Source organism: Ranitomeya variabilis, chromosome 5 (assembly GCF_051348905.1).
Source record: "Ranitomeya variabilis isolate aRanVar5 chromosome 5, aRanVar5.hap1, whole genome shotgun sequence".
Lineage (NCBI taxonomy): Eukaryota > Metazoa > Chordata > Amphibia > Anura > Dendrobatidae > Ranitomeya > Ranitomeya variabilis.
The window spans coordinates 609,850,717-609,871,925 of NC_135236.1; the positions used below are offsets into that span (position 1 = coordinate 609,850,717).

The 21,209-nt window shown below is 44.3% G+C and overlaps 1 long non-coding RNA gene across 1 annotated transcript in view; it reads right to left on the reverse strand.

Annotated features, from left to right (window-relative positions):
* Positions 1-11,690, reverse strand: part of LOC143776580 (uncharacterized) — a 264,308-nt gene extending 252,618 nt beyond the window's left edge. The window contains exon 1 of the long non-coding RNA XR_013215872.1: positions 11,556-11,690. This is a non-coding gene — a long non-coding RNA (uncharacterized LOC143776580). The remainder of the gene's footprint in view (positions 1-11,555) is intronic.
* Positions 11,691-21,209: the final 9,519 nt, after the last annotated feature.

Here is a 21,209-nt window from a genome sequence, read left to right on the forward strand (position 1 = left end):
ATGGAAATGTGAAATATAGTAGTTTGTCCTGCAAACCTTGGGGATTCCAAGACTTATGGAGCACCACCTTACCCGCCTGCCCCACAGTCACCAGAGTAACACAGTGCCCAGTCAGCGAGATGTAATGCCTTTGGCCATGCTTACTAATCAAAGTGTCTGTGTTGAAATGCACCCTGACAAACAGAGATTTAGTCAAGGAACAGGTGATGTTGTCTGTGACATGCTAGTGTAGTGCAGGCACAGTTTTATTAGAAAAGTAAAGGTGACTGGGCAACTGGTACTTGGGTACTGTGGTGGTCATCAACTTTTGGAAATTGTCTGTATCTAGCAGGGGGAAAGGCAGCATTTTCGTGGCCAACAGATTGGAGATGGTGGAGTTCAACCTCTTAGCATTGTCATGTGCAGGAGGAAGCAATCTGCTGGGCAATGGGCAGGCTGCAGTACTGAGAGAGGGTGGAATACGGTGAACCAGATAAACTGCTGGACCATGAGGGAGGTGAAGGCAGAGATGTTACAGAGGATTGACAAAGTTGTGGTGTGCTCATTTTCACAGATTGGTCAAAAACAGCAGGCATGATTGCTTCCGTTACAGATGACGGGCTCTCAGTCAGCATGACTGGAGCAGGTAAAGAACCAGAGGTTCTGCGATCAGAGACCTGCATCACCATACTTGGCATGGTAACAGAGTCTCATCAGGATCCCCACCCGAGGGTTCACATCTGGTGACAAGGGTCAGGATGCTGCTTGAACCCTACTACATCCTGCCCCGGATCCAAGCTAAAAATAAATTTGGGCATTGGTGCAGATAATTTCCTTCTCTTGACTCTCTGATGCTTTTGAGTAAACTTCTGATGCCCATGGCATATAATATGTGAACAGCTCTGCAGACTCACCCATCTGTGGTTCCCTACAGTTAGTTGAGTTGTTGGAGAGTTGTGACGTGGGGGAGCAAGAGTATTTAGGTGCCATCTCCGTGAACTGTACTGGGTGTGATGTTTAGGTGGAGGAAGAAGAGGCAAGGCCTCTTGAAGCTGCTTTCCATCCACTTGAGCACATGCTCTTTCTGAGCCTCATCAATAAGGCGTACCATGTGTCGGTCACAGAAAAGTAGTGGAGTAGCCTGTCCAGTAACAGAGGATGTCATTAGTACTTTCACAAACATTACCACCTACCCCATGTACACCTTGAACACTAAGCCTAATCACCCTTCCAAAAAGACCTCGCTTTTTCCCAGTCATGTTATTCAGGTAGTGTGGTAGGAGCACAGTATTAGCAACTAAAAAATAGATTTTTTACTCAAGCTCTGTACACAGCTGAATTTCAGCTGCACTAAATGACAAGGAGAAATATGGCATGCGGAATCACATTAGTCACAGAAGAAAGAATTATTTGAGTGTGGATGAGGCCTGAATGACAATGAAGATATGCTCCAAACAATTTGAAAATGAGATCTTCCCTACTGTATGACGTTAGTAACAGAAGAAATTTATTTGTGGATGAGGCTTGTATAAAATAGACTAGATGTTCCAAACAATTCTCTATGTTCCAAACAATTTCAAACTCGTATCTTGCCTGCTGTATCACGTTTGTAAAAAAAAGAAAATGTTATGTGCAAGAGCTCTGCACACACAACTATTTCACTTCCACTAAATGATAAGGTGGGATATCGCGGGCTGTATCACGTTTAGCAACCGATAAAAATTTAGCTTTTTAATCTGCATGAGATATGCAGATAGTTGAATTTCACCGACACTAAATGACAAGGTGATATGTGGCATGCTGAATCATGTTAGCAACTGCCCGCCAAATGTTTTTTTTACAGTGCCACATTTATACACATAAAACAATTTCACCACCACAGAATTACAACGTTGGATATGGTGGCTGTACCATGTTTAGCAACCGAAAAAAATTTAGTTTTTTAATCTGCATGAGTTATGCGGACAGTTGAATTTCACCAACACTAAATAACAAGGCAAGATATGGCATGTTGAAACATGGTAGGAAGTGCTCCAAACATTATTTTTTCCTGGCCAACAGTTCAAATCACAAAACAATGTCACCACAGCACTAAAAGACAAAGTGACATGTGCCTTGCTGTATCACATTTTGCAAATGAAAAACTAAGATTTAGTAAGGGCTACTCATGCATGGAGCACAATTGAAACAGTGCACAACACACTTCTATGAAATGTGCCCTTCTGTCTTTGCCTGTGGACCTCAGTAATGGCACAAAACAATTCTGCTGGAAGGTCGATTTCACAGCCACACAGGACACTAGCTATCTAAACTATCTGACTTAGAAACAACCGCCTAGCTAACTAGCGAATTTCTATCAGCAAACAGTCCCAGTGTCAGTAGCAGCTTCTCTGCGCTGTTGCATTGTCAAAATGGCACTAAAACAAGATGTCCGCTCTATATATGGAGAGGGACATGTGTTTTCAGCAGCCAATGGCACAGCCCATTGTGTTAGGATATTGTGGATGTTTCCTGCACCCTGCTTGGCTAGCCACAAAGTGCACACATAAAATGTAAAAAAAAAAGCACGCCACCCTATACCCTCATCCAACACATACACCACGCTTTTCATACACCATCATTATTGTAGAAAAAGTACTGGAAATACTTTAGTGGCACCGCAAATATTTTCCCCCACTTTTTACAGAATGTTTGCGATTTTTTCCGACTTTATATCATTTTGCTCGGGTTTCTGAAAACAAATCCAAATCCGCCATATTCGTGCGCTTTTATGTTTGGCAATCGCTTTTCAAACTAATTCACTCATCACTAATCTACAATCTCTAATACAGCTTCCCACATATCAAATCTAAGTATGGTATGCTAAGGCCTAGGTGCAAATTTAGCTTTTCCGAATAGAAATAGAACTTGAGCTCCATTGTTAGAGTCTAAAGGCAACAGCTACAATAGGTTCGGTAGAGGCATCTACAAATATGGATCTCCCTTCTTTAACTCAGGGCAAGGGATGCAGGGGTGTAACAACATTGCATGTGGATCCTATCCAAGGCACAGGGATTCCATCCAGAACTTCCACTTAGAATAAAAGAGGTGTCTTAGAAGAAACTTGCTTTGTATACTCAAGAGTGCTACAATTTGAGTGGGTCATAGTGACTATGTTATCTCGAATGAGCCTTAGAGAACATACCTTGTGTCCTTTTAAATAGATCAGTGCTTTTTTCTGCTGTGGGCAGAGATTCGAATCCAATGTTCATGTAGAAGCCTCTGTCAACAAAGTGTTGGGTATCCTTTCAGCACTCTATTGTGCCATCTTGGGTAGTCCTGTGTAAGCAACATGTTTTTGAACAAGTACACCTTCATGCGGTATTCAACCACTTCCTTATTGGTATCATTGTCTCTGTGCATCCTTGAAAAATTCATTGACCCTCATTTTAATAGATGTCTTGTGGTCTATGGACAAGTCTGTTTTTCTGTCATCTTGCATTTTTCAGATTTTTGGAGGTTCGATACTTTGGTGGGTGGTCTATAAGAGCCATACTCTCCTGATTGATTTATGGAATGATACCTGCTAAGCAGTGGTGACCTAAACTACACACTCTGTAAGCTCTACACAGTGGAACCAAAATGGGGTCAACTTCATCTAAGGAACACATGTTATGGAGGAGATGACAGGTCAATCCTCTGAGACAGCTCAGCAACATAGTTCAAGAGACAAATAAGTCTCATATTATTTACTGCTCTCAGAGCCGTACATAGACCCTATGTGGAGCCCATTATACTGTATGCCCCATAGCAGAAGTTCTAAGAAAAAAACCCTTAATATTCAGTGAGGTCACAGAGGTGCATATCTCACAACCTTGCAGCCCTTGCAAGATTATTTTCCTCCTATTGAATCCCCCACATAAAGTATGATAACAACTATAGCATCCACCCAAAACATAGAATGAAACATCCACAGTGAATTCTTCCACAGTACCCTCCACACACAGTATGATGACTGTACTGTATCCATCCCCAAACCCTCCCCTTGCAAAGTATGGTGACCCCAACACAGTATGATACCCCAACTGTGGTCACCACACAGCATTCCATACAGTATAATGGCCCTCACTCCCCACCACGCAGTATACACTGTATAAAGGAGTCCACTAGCCCTCCAAGTAGTATAATGTCCCCACCCAGCCCTCAAAACAGCATCCTGACCTCCACACAGTCCTCTACATTGTAATATGAACCCCACAAATACCTTCAAACTGTATAATTGCTTACATGCTGTATAATGGTCTAACATAACCCTCCAAACAATGTAATAAACCCCACATAGCCATCCATACATTATAATGGTCCACACATAACTCTCCAACTGTATAATGGCCCCACATAGCCCTCAATATAGTATAATCACCCCCACAAAGCCAACCAAATAGTAAAATGGGTCCTACATAGCACTCCATTCAGTATAATGGGCCTCATACAGTGTTCCATACAGTATTATGGGCCCCATACAGTATTCCATACAGTGTAATGGGCCCCATACAGTGTTCTATACAGTGCCCTTGCCCTTCTGGCACCTTTATGGCACAGCGAATATAAAAAACATAGAGTAGGACTGCCCCATTATGAGAATGCCGTGAAGTGGCGGGATGGCTCAAAGAATTAATCAATTGTTTGCTAAATGTTTCATTTTGAAATACAGTTAGAAATCAATATGTGCATTTGCTTTTTATATATTGCGTTCTGAATAGAGTTGAGCGTCAAAAGTCGGGTCGGGTGAAGTCGGCCGATTATTGCGAAAAGTCGGGGGCTGACTGAAACACGAAACCCAAAGCAAGTCAATGGGGAATCAAAGTCTGCAGTGAGTGGAGGACAGGAAAACACCTACAGTGCCCATTTTAATGCCAAAAACATCAATTCTTATTACTGAAGCTTGTCAATCTTAATTTACGTTATAATAATAGTTAGACATTGAAAACTGGGGGTCATTTGGCTAAAGCTGTGGTGGGGTAGGGCTGGCACAAGATTTTCGTGGGCCCAGGAAATGCGGAATATGTCACGGTGGTGGAGCAGGGAGAGGTAAGTATTTCAACTTTGCAAGTGCTGTGATCCTGAGCAAGCAGGGGGGGCCCACTCGTTGGCATTGGCACTGGCACAGGGCCCTTCATAGTACGGCGGTGTGTTTGAAGGCAGGTGGCGCCTCCCACCAGCAGAGACACTTTTGCGTACTTCGAGGGGCCCTGTGCCAGTGACGTCGCAAATGAGTATGCCCCCCACCTGATGAAGGAACCTGCACTTTCATCTGCACCTTCCTCTTTGTCCCCGTGTAAGGTGGTATGGTATGCGGGAAGGGGAACCTGACTTACAGCAGGGTCAGATTCTGGCTGTGTGGAGTGCAAGAGGAATGTAGTGCTCTGGGTCAATGTACCAGCAGACTCATCTAGCAGTGGCTGGGCAATGGGCAGGATGAGGAGGAAACACAGGTATAGGCTCAAATAATAAAGTGGGCTAAATGCAGTTCAAATGTGGTAACAGGACTAAACATGCGGCATTGCTTTGTTCAGTGGAGGACAACTGTAATGAGTGGCAGACACAGTTAGTAGGCCCAAATAATAAAGTAGTCTAAATGCAGTTCAAAATTGGTAACAGGACTAAACAGGCAGCATTGCTTTGTTCAGCGGAGGACAACTGTAATGAGTGGCAGACACAGTTAGTAGGCACCAAAAATAAAGTAGGCTAAATGCAGTTCAAAATTAGTAACAGGACTAAACAGGTGGCATTGCTTTGTTCAGCGGAGAACAACTGTAATGAGTGGCAAACACAGTAAGAAAGCCCAAATAATAAAGTGGGCTAAATGCAGTTCAAAATTGGTAACAGGACTAAACAGGCGGCATTGCTTTGTTCAGCGGAGGAAAACTATAATGAGTGGCAGACACAATTAGTAGGCCCAAATAATAAAGAAGCCTAAATGCAGTTCAAAATTAGTAACAGGACTAAACTGGCGGCATTGCCTTGTTCAGTGGAGGACAACTGTAATGAGCGGCAAACACAGTTAGTAGGGCCAAATAATAAAGTAGGCTAAATGCAGTTCAAAATTGGTAACAGGACTAAACAGGTGTCTTTGCTTTGTTCAGCGGAGGACAACTGTAATGAGTGGCAGACACAGTTAGTAGGCCCAAATAATAAAGTAGCCTAAATGCAGTTCAAAATTGGTAACAGGACTAAACAGGCGGCATTGCTTTGTTCAGCGGAGGACAACTGTAATGAGTGGCAGACACAGTTGGTAGGCCCAAATAATAAAGTGGGCTAAATGCAGTTCAAAATTGGTAACAGGACTAAACAGGCGGCATTGCTTTGTTCAGCGGAGGACAACTGTAATGAGTGGCAGACATAGTTAGTAGGCCCAAATAATAAAGTAGCCTAAATGCAGTTCAAAATTGGTAACAGGACTAAACAGGCGGCATTGCTTTGTTCAGTGGAGGACAACTGTAATGAGTGGCAGACACAGTTAGTAGGCCCAAATAATAAAGTGGGCTACATGTCTGCCAAAAATTGTTCATAAATAAACAGGTGGCATAGCTAGGTACAGGGGTGTGCTCCTCTGTTGAGTAGCAGACAGTGGTAGTAGGCGCAAAGTATTAACTGGTCTAAATGGAGGCCAGGGCCTCTGTATATTTTAACTATCATCTATCATTTCAACAAATTTGTATTGGCAGTGCCATTGAAGGATTTAACAGCCCAGAATACACAGTGGTGGAGCAGGGAGAGGTAAGTAATGCAAGTGGTAGAGCACTGTTCGAGCTGGGGGGAAGACTCTCTCGTGGGCAGCGGTACTGGAACAGGGCCCCTCATATTACGACGGTGTGTCTGACGTTGGTTGTGCACCACCATCGTCAGAGACACTTCATTGTACTATGAGGGACCCTTTGCCAGTGCCTTCGCCCAAGAGTGGGCACACCCACCTGTCCAGGCAAACAGCACTCGCATGGGTGCTTGAGCGAGGTGGTGACCACAGCCCTGTGGGGGGAGTCAGCCCATTTAGGGAGGTATAAAAATGGCCTATGGTGGACATTCAGCAGCTGCAAATGGAGGAATTGGAGCAGTCAGTAAAAGGAGGCCAAAAGCAAGACATTTTTCATGCAAGCTACGTGTCATCAGGGGAAGGTGGGCCAAATAATTTGAAATCCATGATTGGTTCATTTTAATGAAGGTTAGATCATCAACATTTTGGGTAGCCAGACGAGTCCTTTCTTCGGTCAGTATTGAACCAGCAGCACTGAAGACTCTTTCTGATGGCACACTAGCAGCAGGGCAAGCGAGCTCCTGTAATGCATATTCTGCTAATTCAGGCCAAGTGTCTATTTTAGATGCCCAGTAATCAAAGGGGAATGACCTTGTGAGGGAGAATATTGATAAAGGAGGAAAAGTAGTTCGTAACCATACTCGAGAAATGCTGTCTCCTGTCACTTTGAATCGATGCAGCAGTACCTGTCGTGTCAGCGGTCATTGCGAAATCACTCCACAACCTGGTCATAAAACCCTTCTGTCCAACGCCACTTCAGATTTGTGCACCTCTAACACCTCTGCCATGTTGCCCCCTATGGCTTGTGTGAGAACCATCACCGCTGCTGTGTGCTGGGAATGCCTGAACCAAACGGTCTACAAGAGTTGCTTGTTTGGAACCCAATATTTGGTCCAGGTTCTCATGTGGCATGATATTTTGTAATTTTCCTTTATATTGTGGATCCAGGAGGCAGGCCAACCAGTAATCGTCATCGGTCATCATTTTGATAATGCAGGGGTTTCTTTTTAGGATACACAAGGCATACTCAGCCATGTGGGCCAATGTTCCAGGTGTCATTTCATAGCTTGTGCTGGGTTGAGGAGCACTTTCTTGCAAATCAACATCACTTGTGTCCTACAAAACCCCTGTACCTGAACTTGCAACGCCACCGGTTTCTATTGCCCCCTGAGAAGCATCCTCCTCCCATAAATATTCATCCCCATCATCCTCCTCCTCCTCTTCATCCGCCACCTCGTCCAGGAGAGTTCCCTGAGCAAACAATGTCTGACTGTCATCAAGGCTTCCCTCCTAATCGGCTGCAGACGCCTGCTCCTTAATGTGCATCAAACTTTGCATCAGCAGACGCATTAGTGGGATGCTAATGCTTATGATAGCGTCGTCTGCACTTACCAGCCATGTTCATTCCTCAAAACACTGAAGGACTTGACAGAGGTCTTGTAGCTTCGACCACTGCACACCAGACAACTCCATGTCTGCCATCCAAGTGCCTGCCTGTGTATGTGTATGCTCCCACAAATAAATTACAGCACGCCTCTGTTCGCACAGACTCTGAACCATGTGCAACGTTGATTATTAGGCGGTGCTGGGGAAGGTTCAGCGATCGCTGATGGTTCAGCATATGGCTGGAGTGTACGGGCGACCGGCGGATGTGCAAGCAAAGTCTTCGCACCTTTAGGGGCAGGGCTGATAACCCCAGATAATTTTTCAGGAAGCACTGCACCACGAGGTTCAAGGTGTGATCCAGGCAAGGTATGTGTTTCAGTTCTGAAAGGGCTATGGCAGCCATAAAATTCCTTCCGTTATCACTGACTACCTTGCCTGCTTCAAGATGTACACTGCCCAGCCATGACTGAGTTTCTTGCTGCAAGCACTCGGCCAGTACTTCTGCAGTGTGTCTGTTGTCGCCCAAACACTTCATTTGTAACACAGCCTGCTGACGCTTACCATTAGCTGTTCGATAATGGGACACCTCGTGTGCAACACTGGCAGCTGTGGATGGAGTGGTCGTGCGACTGTGCTCTGTGGACGAGCTTTCGCTTCTGAAGGAGGAAGAGGGGTGGCGAACGCCTACAGCCAACTGTTTCCTAGACTATGGGCTAGGCAGAACAGTCCCACTATGGCTGTCCCCTGTGGATTCTGCATCCACCACATTAACCCAGTGCGCCGTGATGGACACGTAATGTCCCTGGCCATGCCTACTGGTCCATGCATCTGTTGTGAGGTGCACCTTTCCACTGACTGATTGTCTCAGTGCATGGACAATGTGGTCTTTCACATGCTGGTGGAGGGCTGGGATGGCTTTTCTCGCAAAGAAGTGCCGACTGGGTAGGTCATCGCATGGTACTGCGTAGGCCATCAGGGCTTTGAAAGCTTCGCTTTCAACCAACTGGTAGGGCATCATCTCTAACGAGATTAGTATAGCAATGTGGGCGTTCAAACCCTGTGTACGCAGATGAGAGGATGAGTACTTTCTCTTCCTAACAAGAGTCTCTTGTAGGGTGAGCTGGACTGGAGAGCTGCATATGATGGAACTAGCGATGGTGGTGGTGGTGGACATTGCAGATTGAGAGAGGGTTGGTGATGGTATTCTTGATGTTGGCCTACATACAGTGTTTCCTACCAATAACCTTGTGATTCCCTTACTGCTTTGGCCTTGCAACGATACCTCCACATTTGCTGCTGCTGGTGTCCTAACCCGTGGCTTACAGTGAGGAAAGCAATGTAGTATTGCTGACTACCTTCATTCTGAGCAGGTGCACCAAAGGTATGTGATGTTTGGTAGTTAGTCCAGGCTTGCAAGTGCATGCTGGTTAAATGTCTACGCATGCACGTTGTATTTAAATCTTGAAGATTCTTCCCCCTGCTAAACGTCTTTGAGCATTTCTTACAGATAACTTTTGACTGATCATTCGGATCTTGGTTAAAAAATTGCCACACTGCACTCTTCCTACTATCGAATACCTTTTCGGGCATTGCACGCTGTACTACTTTCACCGGATGGCCACGCTGTCCTAAAACTGTGTTTTTGACACACGTTTTTGGCTTGATACGGCCTGCCAGATGACAGCTGTTGCGATGTAGATGGCTGCAGCGGATCATCCTCCTCCGCTTCTGAGCTACTGGCAGCGGCACCCTCTTCCCCCAATAGCTGACAATCTGGGTCAACAACTGGGTCATCTATCACCTCCTCTTCAATGTCATGTGCACCTTCCTCTGTGTCACCGTGTAAGGTGCTATAGCGTTCGGGACGGGGCACCATAGTCTCATCAGGTTCAGATTCTGGCTCAGTACACTGTGAGGGCAATGTAGTGATCTGAGTCAACAGCATAATAATCTAGCTGTGGCTGAGCATCAGTGCACTCCATGTCCGATTCAACTTGTAATGGGCAGTTAACAATTTCCCTTTCTAACCCAGGCACGGTATGTGTAAAGAGCTCCATGGAGTAACCTGTAGTGTCGCCTGACACATCCTTCACTTTTGGTTTGGGTGAAGGACACAAGGAAATGTATTGTTCCTGACCGGGAGCATCCACTGACGACTCGCTGCTTTTATATTTGGAACTTTCTGAAGAGGAGGCGAAAGAGCTAGAGGCTGAGTCAGCAAGGAAAGCCAAAACTTTTTCCTGCTGCTCCGGCTTTAAAAGCTGTTTTCCTACTCCCAGATAAGGGAGCCTTCGAGTCCTTGTGTAGCCTGACAATGACGCTGGCTCAACACCTCCAGCCTTAGGTGCTATTGTGCTTTTGCCACTACCACCAGATGCACCACCACAACCACCACCACCATCAGTACCAGCTGACAACGACCGCCCATGGGCTCTTCCACCAGACTTCCTCATTTTTTGGAAATTGTAACCAAAATAACAACCGTTATATGGTACTGTAAAACAAGGTAGAAGGTGTATATAAACGTGTTGAGAATTTGAATCTCCCTTTTTTTTGGGGGGGAGACTGAACCAAAACTCAGGCCCAGTGTATAAAACAACACAATGTAAGTGGCAGAAAGTGGCTGGCTGATATACGACAAACTAACAGGACTGTAGTATATCCACTTTGTGAGAATTTGAATCTCTCTTTTTTTGGGGAGAGACTGAACCAAAACTGAGGCCCAGTGTATAAAACAACACAATGTAAGTGGCAGAAAGTGGCTGGCTGATATACGACAAACTAACAGGACTGCAGTATATCCACTTTGTGAGAATTTGAATCTCCCTTTTTTGGGGGGGAGATTGAACCAAAACTCAGGCCCAGTGTATAAAACAACACAATGTAAGTGGCAGAAAGTGGCTGGCTGATATATGACAAACTAACAGGACTGTAGTACATCCTCTTTGTGAGAATTTGAATCTCCATTTTTTTGGGGGGAGACTGAACCAAAACTCAGACCCTGTAACAATTGTAATGGAACACTTGGCTTGAGACAAATAAGCAGCACAACCAAATATAGTGATAAGTCTGTATTTTTTCAAACAAACACTGGTGCAAAGCGTGTACAAGTTCAAACACAGCAAATAAGGTGAAATCAGGATAAGTTCCTTGCAGCTCGGCTGCAGGCACAGTCAATATTCAAACGCACAAACGTGGGTGCAGCATGTGCACAACAGTTCAAAAGGATGGCAAACTGGGTCCTTCTTAGGAATAGTTTTTGCAGCTTTGCTGCAGGCAAAGTTTTATGGGCGTAGCATTTTCCAGTCCAGAAGCAGTGCAGAGCTTCAAGTCCAAAACAGTCACATAAACCAGCAGTGAAAATCAAACAAGCTTAGCTGTAGCAGGATGAGCTTACATGTCCAGCAGGTAGGAGAAGAATGCAGAGAAATGCAGGAGAACCTCTGAGAGCTGAGAAGGTTTAGCTGAATAGGTGGAGTCGGAGTATCTGAAGAGGGAAAGTCTCTTGCAGCACAAACCAGGGATTCTGGCAAAATACACAAGCAAGGGGAATGAAGCAAGCCAGGCTTATAAAGACAGGGAAGTCAGATCACATGAGCAGATTTGAGGCAGCAGATGCCATCTTGGAAAATGGCAATAAAACACCAAAGATAAACAAGGAATCCAGAGTCCTTACAGGCCCAGTGTATAAAACAACACAATGTAAGTGGCAGAAAGTGGCTGGAAGATATATGAAAAAATACAAGGACTGTAGTACAATTTCAATCTCCCTACAATGATCTCAGGACAAGTATGGCAGCAATAAAAAGGACTGCTGCACACAAAAGTGCACTGTGGACAAATAAACAAGATAACTGTGCAGAAAGGAGCAACAGGATTTTTGCTTTTAAAAAAGCAGTTGGTTTGCACAGCACCGTGCAAACAGCAATGCAGCTATCAGGGAGCCTTATAAGGCAGCCTAATAAGCTACAGAGCTGATGCACAAAATATAGCCTCCACTGTCCCTGCAAAAAAAAGGTGGTGTTGGACAGTGGAAATCGCTACAGCACAAGCAGTTTGGGGGCTAATCTTCCCTCCCTAACTATATCCCTTCTTCTGATGAAGCTGCAGCAACCTCTCCCGATGCTAAGATCGGCAGAAGTAAGATGGCGGTCGGCATGCATGCCCCTTTATACCCCCTGTGACGCCGCAGAAAGCAAGCCAATCACTGTCATGCCCTTCTCTAAGATGGTGGGGACCAAGACCTATGTCATCACGCTGCCCACACTCTGCGTCCTCCTTCATTGGCGGAAAAATGGCGGTGAAAGCATCATATGAAACGCGACTTTGGCGCGGAGATCACCGACCGCATGGCCGATCCCACACTAGGATCGGGTTTCATGAAACCCGACTTTGCCGAAAGTCGGCAATTTTTGAATTTGTCCAATCTATTTCGCTCAACCCTAGTTCTGACCATAAGCAGCGCTGGCTTCTCCCCTCTTTTGCTTTGATATTGGTATGTGGCTGACCACCACTATTGCCGTGCCCGCTGGGTTATGTATGCCATTCTTTCTGTGTTCACTGTGATTGATAGGCTGCTGTACACACATACAGCAGCCCTGCCCTAGGCTCTGTTTAATTGTGCACATGTGTCTCGGCCTGTCTCACCCTTTATCTGTGGTGCTGGCTGGGCAGTGTGGAGGCTGGACCTGAAATGTCTATGTCTGGACCTGGTCAACCTTTATCTGGGCTTGCTCTTCTGGCGCCATGGGAGTGATTCAGAAATGCTTTAGGTACAGCTTGCATTTAATGTGGTCTTGCTTTTAATACATTTAGGAGGCCTTTATGGCACAGCGAATATAAATAACGTAGAGTAGGACTGCCCCATTATGAGAATGCCATGACATTGCAGGGTGGCTCAAAGAATTGATCAATTGTTTGCTAAATGTCTCATTTTGAAATACAGTTAGAAATCAGTATGTGCATTTGCACTTTATGTATTGCGTTCTGACCATAAGCAGCGCTGGCTTCTCCCCTCTTTGCCCTCCTACTCTACACTCATTACCTGCATTAATTGCATATGTTTTCGCTCGTTACCTGTATAAAAGAGACCTGTCCACACATTCAATCACACTTCAACCTCTCCTCCAAGACCAAAGAGCTCTCTAAAGACACCATCCATGAACATTGCATATATTTAACTGATACTGAAGTCAGGGAAAGATTCTTTATCCATTAACTCTTATATACCAATTCCACTCATTAATCTGGTTAAGATATTTCTAATATCTTGGCTGACAGCCTGGCCTCTGTTCTTTTTGAACTAATCTATAAGATGATAATAATGGTATTGAAAAAATTGTATAACAAAAATATCTCAACTCAAAAAGTTGCACTAAACAATCACAATAATCATGGTCAGATGAAATGCATATTACTAAGTTACTAGTGTTGAGTGATACCTTCCGATATCGGAAAGTATCGGAAAGTATCGGCCGATACCGTCAAAGTATCAGATCTAATCCGATACCGATACCCGATCCCAATGCAAGTCAATGGGACGAAAATATCGGAATTAACATAAACCCTTTCTTAACTTGTAGGTTCATTCTACATGAAGGAAAACAACTAAGAATAATGTAGGATGTATTGGGGGACGTGGCGGACACATTAAAGGCACAGAGGTTTAGCCCAATCTAATAGAATAGCAGGATTTTGTTTTGTTTTTTATGACGTTCGGCGTTAGAAAGATTTTGACTATGTTAATTTTTTTTAAATTTGTCAGATATTGATGTTTCACTACTTCCATGCCCTTCACCTTCTTTTTTACTTCTCCCACACTTTCTTCTTCATTATCCTCATCATCAGCTTCTTTGACATCAACTTCTTCACCTTATTCATCTTCTTCTTCATCTTCTACCTATTATTTTTTTTGTTACATTGTTCATATTCTTTTTATTTTACTATTATCTTCTTCATATTCAACTTCTTCATCATATTCTTATTTGTGACAGGCATTCCCGTAGTTGTTATCTATAAAAGTTTGAAGATTACACCTTCCATTCTGCCTGTCACAAAACAGTTACATTTGTCCGTGTTCAGTTTGGCCTGCATCTTCAGGCTTTATCCAGGGGCACCACGAGGAGGAACGGACTCACCCCCATACACTGCTTAGTCTTCTTCTGCTTATAATTTAGATAATATCTTTTGCTCTGATATTTAGTCTTATGCTTAATGTTCTTCTGCTCTTTGTTCTGCAGCCTCTTGTTCTTCTGCTTCTCGGTCTTCCAGGTCGTCGTCGTCTCCAGGGTCGTTGTCTCCGGGGTCGTCGTCATCGGGGTGGTCTTCAGGGTCATCGTCTCCAGGGTCGTCGTCATCTCAGTGGTTGTCGTTAGGGTTGAGCGAAACGGGTCGATCATTTTCAAAAGTCGCCGACTTTTGGCTAAGTCGGCGTCTCATGAAACCCGATCCGACCCCTGTGCTTGTCGGCCATGCGGTACGCGACTTTCGCGCCAAAGTCGCGTTTCAATGACGCGAAAAGCGCCATTTCTCAGCCAATGAAGGTGAACGCAGAGTGTGGGCAGCGTGATGACATAGATCCTGGTCCCCACCATCTTAGAGAAGGGCATTGCAGTGATTGGCTTGCTGTCTGCGGCGTCACAGGGGCTATAAAGGGGCGTTCCCGCCGACCGCCATCTTACTGCTGCTGATCTGAGCTTAGGGACAGGTTGCTGCCGCTTCGTCAGAAGCAGGGAGAGCGTTAGGCAGGGTCCACTAACCACCAAACCGCTTGTGCTGCAGCGATTTCCACTGTCCAACACCACCTTCGGTGTGCAGGGACTGTGGAAGCTATTTTTTTTTTTTTTTCCCCTCAGCGCTGTAGCTCATTGGGCTGCCCTAGAAGGCTCCGTGATAGCTGTATTGCTGTGTGTACGCCACTGTGGAAACCAACTGCTTTTTTCAAAGCACATATCCTCTTGTTCCTTCCTTTCTGCACAGCTATCTTTTTTGTTTGTCCACACTTTTTATTTAATTTGTGCATCAGTCCACTCCTATTGCTGCCTGCCATACCTGGCTTACATTACTGCAGGGAGATAGTAATTGTAGGACAGTCCCTGTTTTTTTTTTGTTTTTTTTGTGGGAGATTAAGATTGGCATTTCTGCTACAGTGCCATCCCTGTGTGTGCCATCTCTCACTGAGTGGGCCATAGAAAGCCTATTTATTTTTTCCGTGATTTGTGTTCTAAATTCTACCTCAACACAAAAACACTACATCAATCAGTGGGAGAAAAATATTGGCCTCAGTCAGGGCTTGTGTGCCACTGCTGTGTGTGCTATCTCTCATTCAGTGGGCTATAGCAAGCCTATTTTTTTTTTTTTTTTTTTTTTTTTTAATATTATTTGGTTTCTAAAGTCTCCCTGAAAAAAAAAAAATACCTAAAAAAACAGTGGGAGAGTAATATTGCCCTTTCAGCTTGTGTGCCAGTCTTGACTCCTGGGTGTGCCACCTCTCTCCCTCTCATTCAGTGGGCCATAGAAAGCCTATTTATTTTTTAAAAAAAATATTATTGGGTTTCTAAAGTCTCCCTTAAAAAACAAAAAATACATAAAAAAACAGTGGGAGAGTAATATTGCCCTTTCAGCTTGTGTGCCAGGCTTGACTCCTGGGTGTGCCACCTCTCTCCCTCTCATTCAGTGGGCCATAGAAAGCCTATTTATTTTTTTTTAAAATATTATTGGGTTTCTAAAGTCTCCCTGAAAAAAAAAAAATACATAAAAAAACAGTGGGAGAGTAATATTGCCCTTTCAGCTTGTGTGCCAGTCTTGACTCCTGGGTGTGCCACCTCTCTCCCTCTCATTCAGTGGGCCTTATAAAGCCTATTTATTTTTTTTTTTAAATATTATTGGGTTTCTAAAGTCTCCCTGAAAAAAAAAAAATACATAAAAAAACAGTGGGAGAGTAATATTGCCCTTTCAGCTTGTGTGCCAGTCTTGACTCCTGGGTGTGCCACCTCTCTCCCTCTCATTCAGTGGGCCATAGAAAGCCTATTTATTTTTTTTTTTAAATATTATTGGGTTTCTAAAGTCTCCCTTAAAAAACAAAAAATACATAAAAAAACAGTGGGAGAGTAATATTGCCCTTTCAGCTTGTGTGCCAGTCTTGACTCCTGGGTGTGCCACCTCTCTCCCTCTCATTCAGTGGGCCATAGAAAGCCTATTTATTTTTTTTTTAAAATATTATTGGGTTTCTAAAGTCTCCCTTAAAAAACAAAAAATACATAAAAAAACAGTGGGAGAGTAATATTGCCCTTTCAGCTTGTGTGCCAGTTTTGACTCCTGGGTGTGCCACCTCTCTGCCTCTCATTCAGTGGGCCATAGAAAGCCTATTTATTTTTTTTTTTAAATATTATTGGGTTTCTAAAGTCTCCCTTAAAAAACAAAAAATACATAAAAAAACAGTGGGAGAGTAATATTGCCCTTTCAGCTTGTGTGCCAGTCTTGACTCCTGGGTGTGCCACCTCTCTCCCTCTCATTCAGTGGGCCATAGAAAGCCTATTAATTTTTTTTTTTAAATATTATTGGGTTTCTAAAGTCTCCCTTAAAAAACAAAAAATACATAAAAAAAACAGTGGGAGAGTAATATTGCCCTTTCAGCTTGTGTGCCAGGCTTGACTCCTGGGTGTGCCACCTCTCTCCCTCTCATTCAGTGGGCCATAGAAAGCCTATTAATTTTTTTTTTTAAATATTATTGGGTTTCTAAAGTCTCCCTTAAAAAACAAAAAATACATAAAAAAACAGTGGGAGAGTAATATTGCCCTTTCAGCTTGTGTGCCAGTCTTGACTCCTGGGTGTGCCACCTCTCTCTCATTCAGTGGGCCATAGAAAGCATTTTTTTTTTTCCTTGATTTGTGTTCTAAAATCTACCTCAACACAAAAACACTACATCAATCAGTGGGAGAAAAATATTGGCCTCAGTCAGGGCTTGTGTGCCACTGCTGTGTGTGCTATCTCTCATTCAGTGGGCTATAGAAAGCCTATTTATTTATTTATTTTTTTTCTTATTATTTGGTTTCTAAAGTCTCCCTGAAAAAAAAAACCAAAAACATAAAAAAACAGTGGGAGAGTAATATTGCCCTTTCAGCTTGTGTGCCAGTCTTGACTCCTGGGTGTGCCACCTCTCTCCCTCTCATTCAGTGGGCCATAGAAAGCCTATTTATTTTTTTTTTAAATATTATTGGGTTTCTAAAGTCTCCCTTAAAAAACAAAAAATACATAAAAAAACAGTGGGAGAGTAATATTGCCCTTTCAGCTTGTGTGCCAGGCTTGACTCCTGGGTGTGCCACCTCTCTCCCTCTCATTCAGTGGGCCATAGAAAGCCTATTTATTTTTTTTTTTAAATATTATTGGGTTTCTAAAGTCTCCCTGAAAAAAAAAATACATAAAAAAACAGTGGGAGAGTAATATTGCCCTTTCAGCTTGTGTGCCAGTCTTGACTCCTGGGTGTGCCACCTCTCTCCCTCTCATTCAGTGGGCCATAGAAAGCCTATTTATTTTTTTTTTTAAATATTATTGGGTTTCTAAAGTCTCCCTGAAAAAAAAAAAAATACATAAAAAAACAGTGGGAGAGTAATATTGCCCTTTCAGCTTGTGTGCCAGTCTTGACTCCTGGGTGTGCCACCTCTCTCCCTCTCATTCAGTGGGCCATAGAAAGCCTATTTATTTTTTTTTTTTAATATTATTGGGTTTCTAAAGTCTCCCTTAAAAAACAAAAAATACATAAAAAAACAGTGGGAGAGTAATATTGCCCTTTCAGCTTGTGTGCCAGTCTTGACTCCTGGGTGTGCCACCTCTCTCTCATTCAGTGGGCCATAGAAAGCATTTTTTTTTTTTCCTTGATTTGTGTTCTAAAATCTACCTCAACACAAAAACACTGCATCAATCAGTGGGAGAAAAATATTGGCCTCAGTCAGGGCTTGTGTGCCACTGCTGTGTGTGCTATCTCTCATTCAGTGGGCTATAGAAAGCCTATTTATTTATTTATTTTTTTTCTTATTATTTGGTTTCTAAAGTCTCCCTGAAAAAAAAAAAAAAACATAAAAAAACAGTGGGAGAGTAATATTGCCCTTTCAGCTTGTGTGCCAGTCTTGACTCCTGGGTGTGCCACCTCTCTCTCTCATTCAGTGGGCTATAGAAAGCCTATTTTTTTTTTTTTTTATATTATTTGGTTTCTAAAGTCTCCCTGAAATAAAAAAAAAACTTAAAAAAACAGTGGGAGAGTAATATTGCCCTTTCAGCTTGTGCGCCAGTCTTGACTCCTGGGTGTGCCACCTCTCTCTCTCTAATTGTGGGCCATAGAAAGCCTTTTTTTTTTTTTTTTTTTAATATTATTTGGTTTCTAAAGTCTCCCTGAGAAAAAAAAATAAATAAATTAGGTGGGAGATTAATATTGACATTAGTGCTTGAGTGACAGTCCTGCGTGTGTGTCATCTCTGTGATTTTGTGCCACAGAAAACAGAGTGTGTAACATTGTGCCTGATTTTCCTTGTGGTCTCACCAACCTGTTAAGGGATATTGAAATCATACTGAAGTTATAGCTCACCGTGTAAGTTGTTTGACAGCAACAAATAAAGTTACTTTGGTTAAGATTTTAAAACAATGAGGAAGTCTGGTGCAAGAGGTCGTCGTGGGCGTTCATTGTCAGCTGGTAATGATGGTAGTGGTAGTGGAGCATCAGGTGGTCGTGGGGATAAAAATATTCCACCTAAGTCTGGAGCTGTGGAGCCAGTTTCGTCGTCAGGCTACACAAGGCCTCGAACGCTCTCTTTTCTGGGAGTAGGAAAACCGCTTTTAAAGGCGGAGCAGCAACAGCAAGTTTTGGCTTACATTGCAGACTCAGCCTCTAGCTCTTTTGCCTCCTCTTCCGAAACTGGTAAATGTAAAAGCAGCGCGTCGCTTGTGGATGTTCACGGTCAGGGACAAGTCGCTTCCTTGTCCTCCTCAGCAAAAACTACAACAAGAGAGAAGGATGCAGCAGGCGACACAACGGGTCACTCCATGGAGCTCTTTACACATACCGTCCCTGGCTTAGAAAGTGAAACATTTAACAGGCCATGCCCATTACAAGTATATTCTGACATGGAGTGCACTGATGCACAGCCACAGCCAGAGTACTATGCTGCTCCTTTGACTCAGACCACCACATTGCCCTCTCAGGGTACAGATCCACAATCAGACCCTGATGAGACTATGTTGCCCCGCCACGAACGCTATACCACCGACCGACACAGTGACACAGACGAAGTTGCACACGAGCTCGAAGAGGAGGTAATAGATGACCCAGTTATTGACCCCGATTGGCAGCCATTGGGGGAACAGGGTGCAGGCGGCAGTAGTTCAGAAGCGGAGGTGGAGGAGGGGCCGCAGCAGGCATCAACATCGCAACAGGTTCCATCTGCCGGGCCCGTATCTGGCCCAAAACGCGTGTCAAAGCCAAAACCTGTTGGAGCACAGCGTTGCCATCCGGTTAAAGCTCAGTCTGCAATCCCTGAAAAGGGATCCGAGTCTAGGAAGAGTGCAGTCTGGCATTTTTTTAAACAACATCCAACTGATCAGCGCAAAGTCATCTGTCAAAAATGTTCAACTAGCTTAAGCAGAGGTCAGAATCTGAAAAGTCTAAATACTAGTTGCATGCATAGACACTTAACCACCATGCATTTTCAAGCCTGGACTAACTACCAAACGTCCCTCAAGGTTGTAGCACCCTCGGCCAATGAAGCTAGTCAGCAACGCAACATCCCTTCCGTCACTGTAAGGCCACCATTTTCCGCACCACCGGCAGTATCTGTGCAGGTTTCTTTGCCAGCCAAAAGCAGTCAGGGTCAGGGAATCACCAGTTTTGTAGGAGGAAATATTGCATCTAGGGCACCGGCGGAAACAATACCGTCTCCAACCGTCTCTCAGTCTGCCATGTACACCGGCACACCCGAAAGTTCCACGATCTCCAGCTCTCCAGTCCAGCTCACCCTACATGAGACTCTGGTTAGAAAAAGGAAGTACTTATCCTCGCATCCGCGTACACAGTGTTTTAACGCCCACATAGCTAGACTAATCTCGTTAGAGATGATGCCCTACCGGTTAGTTGAAAGTGAAGCTTTCAAAGCCCTGATGGAGTACGCTGAACCACGATACGAGCTACCCAGTCGACACTTTTTTTCCAGAAAAGCCATCCCAGCCCTGCACCAGCATGTTAAACAGCGCATTGTCCATGCACTCAGGCAATCTGTGAGTACAAAGGTGCACCTGACTACAGATGCATGGACCAGTAGGCATGGCCAGGGACGTTATGTGTCCATCACGGCACACTGGGTGAATGTGGTGGATGCAGGGTCCACAGGCGACATCAATTTAGGGACAGTTGTGCCTAGCCCACGGTCTAGGAAACAGTTGGCTGTAGGCGTTCGCACCCCCTCCTCCTCCTCCTCCTCGTCCTCCTGCAGAAGCTACAGCTCTTCCACAGAACGCAGTCTGCCAACCACTCCATCGGCAGATGACACTGTTGCACACCAGTTGTCCCATTATGGGCCAGCTACTGCCAAGCGTCAGCAGGCTGTATTGGCTATGAAGTGCTTGGGCGACAACAGACACACCGCGGAAGTTCTGTCCGAGTTCTTGCAACAAGAAACACAGTCGTGGCTGGGCACAGTAGATCTTGAGGCAGGCAAGGTAGTGAGTGATAACGGAAGGAATTTCATGGCTGCCATCTCCCTTTCCCAACTGAAACACATTCCTTGCCTGGCTCACACCTTAAACCTGGTGGTGCAGTGCTTATTGAAAACTTATCCTGGGTTCTCCGACCTGCTCCTCAAAGTGCGTGCACTTTGCTCACATATCCGACGTTCGCCTGTACACGCCAGCCGTATGCAGACCTATCAGCGGTCTTTGAACCTTCCCCAGCATCGCCTAATCATAGACGTTGCAACAAGGTGGAACTCAACACTGCACATGCTTCAGAGACTGTGCGAACAGAGGCGTGCTGTTATTTATTTGTGGGAGGATACACGGGCAGGCAGTA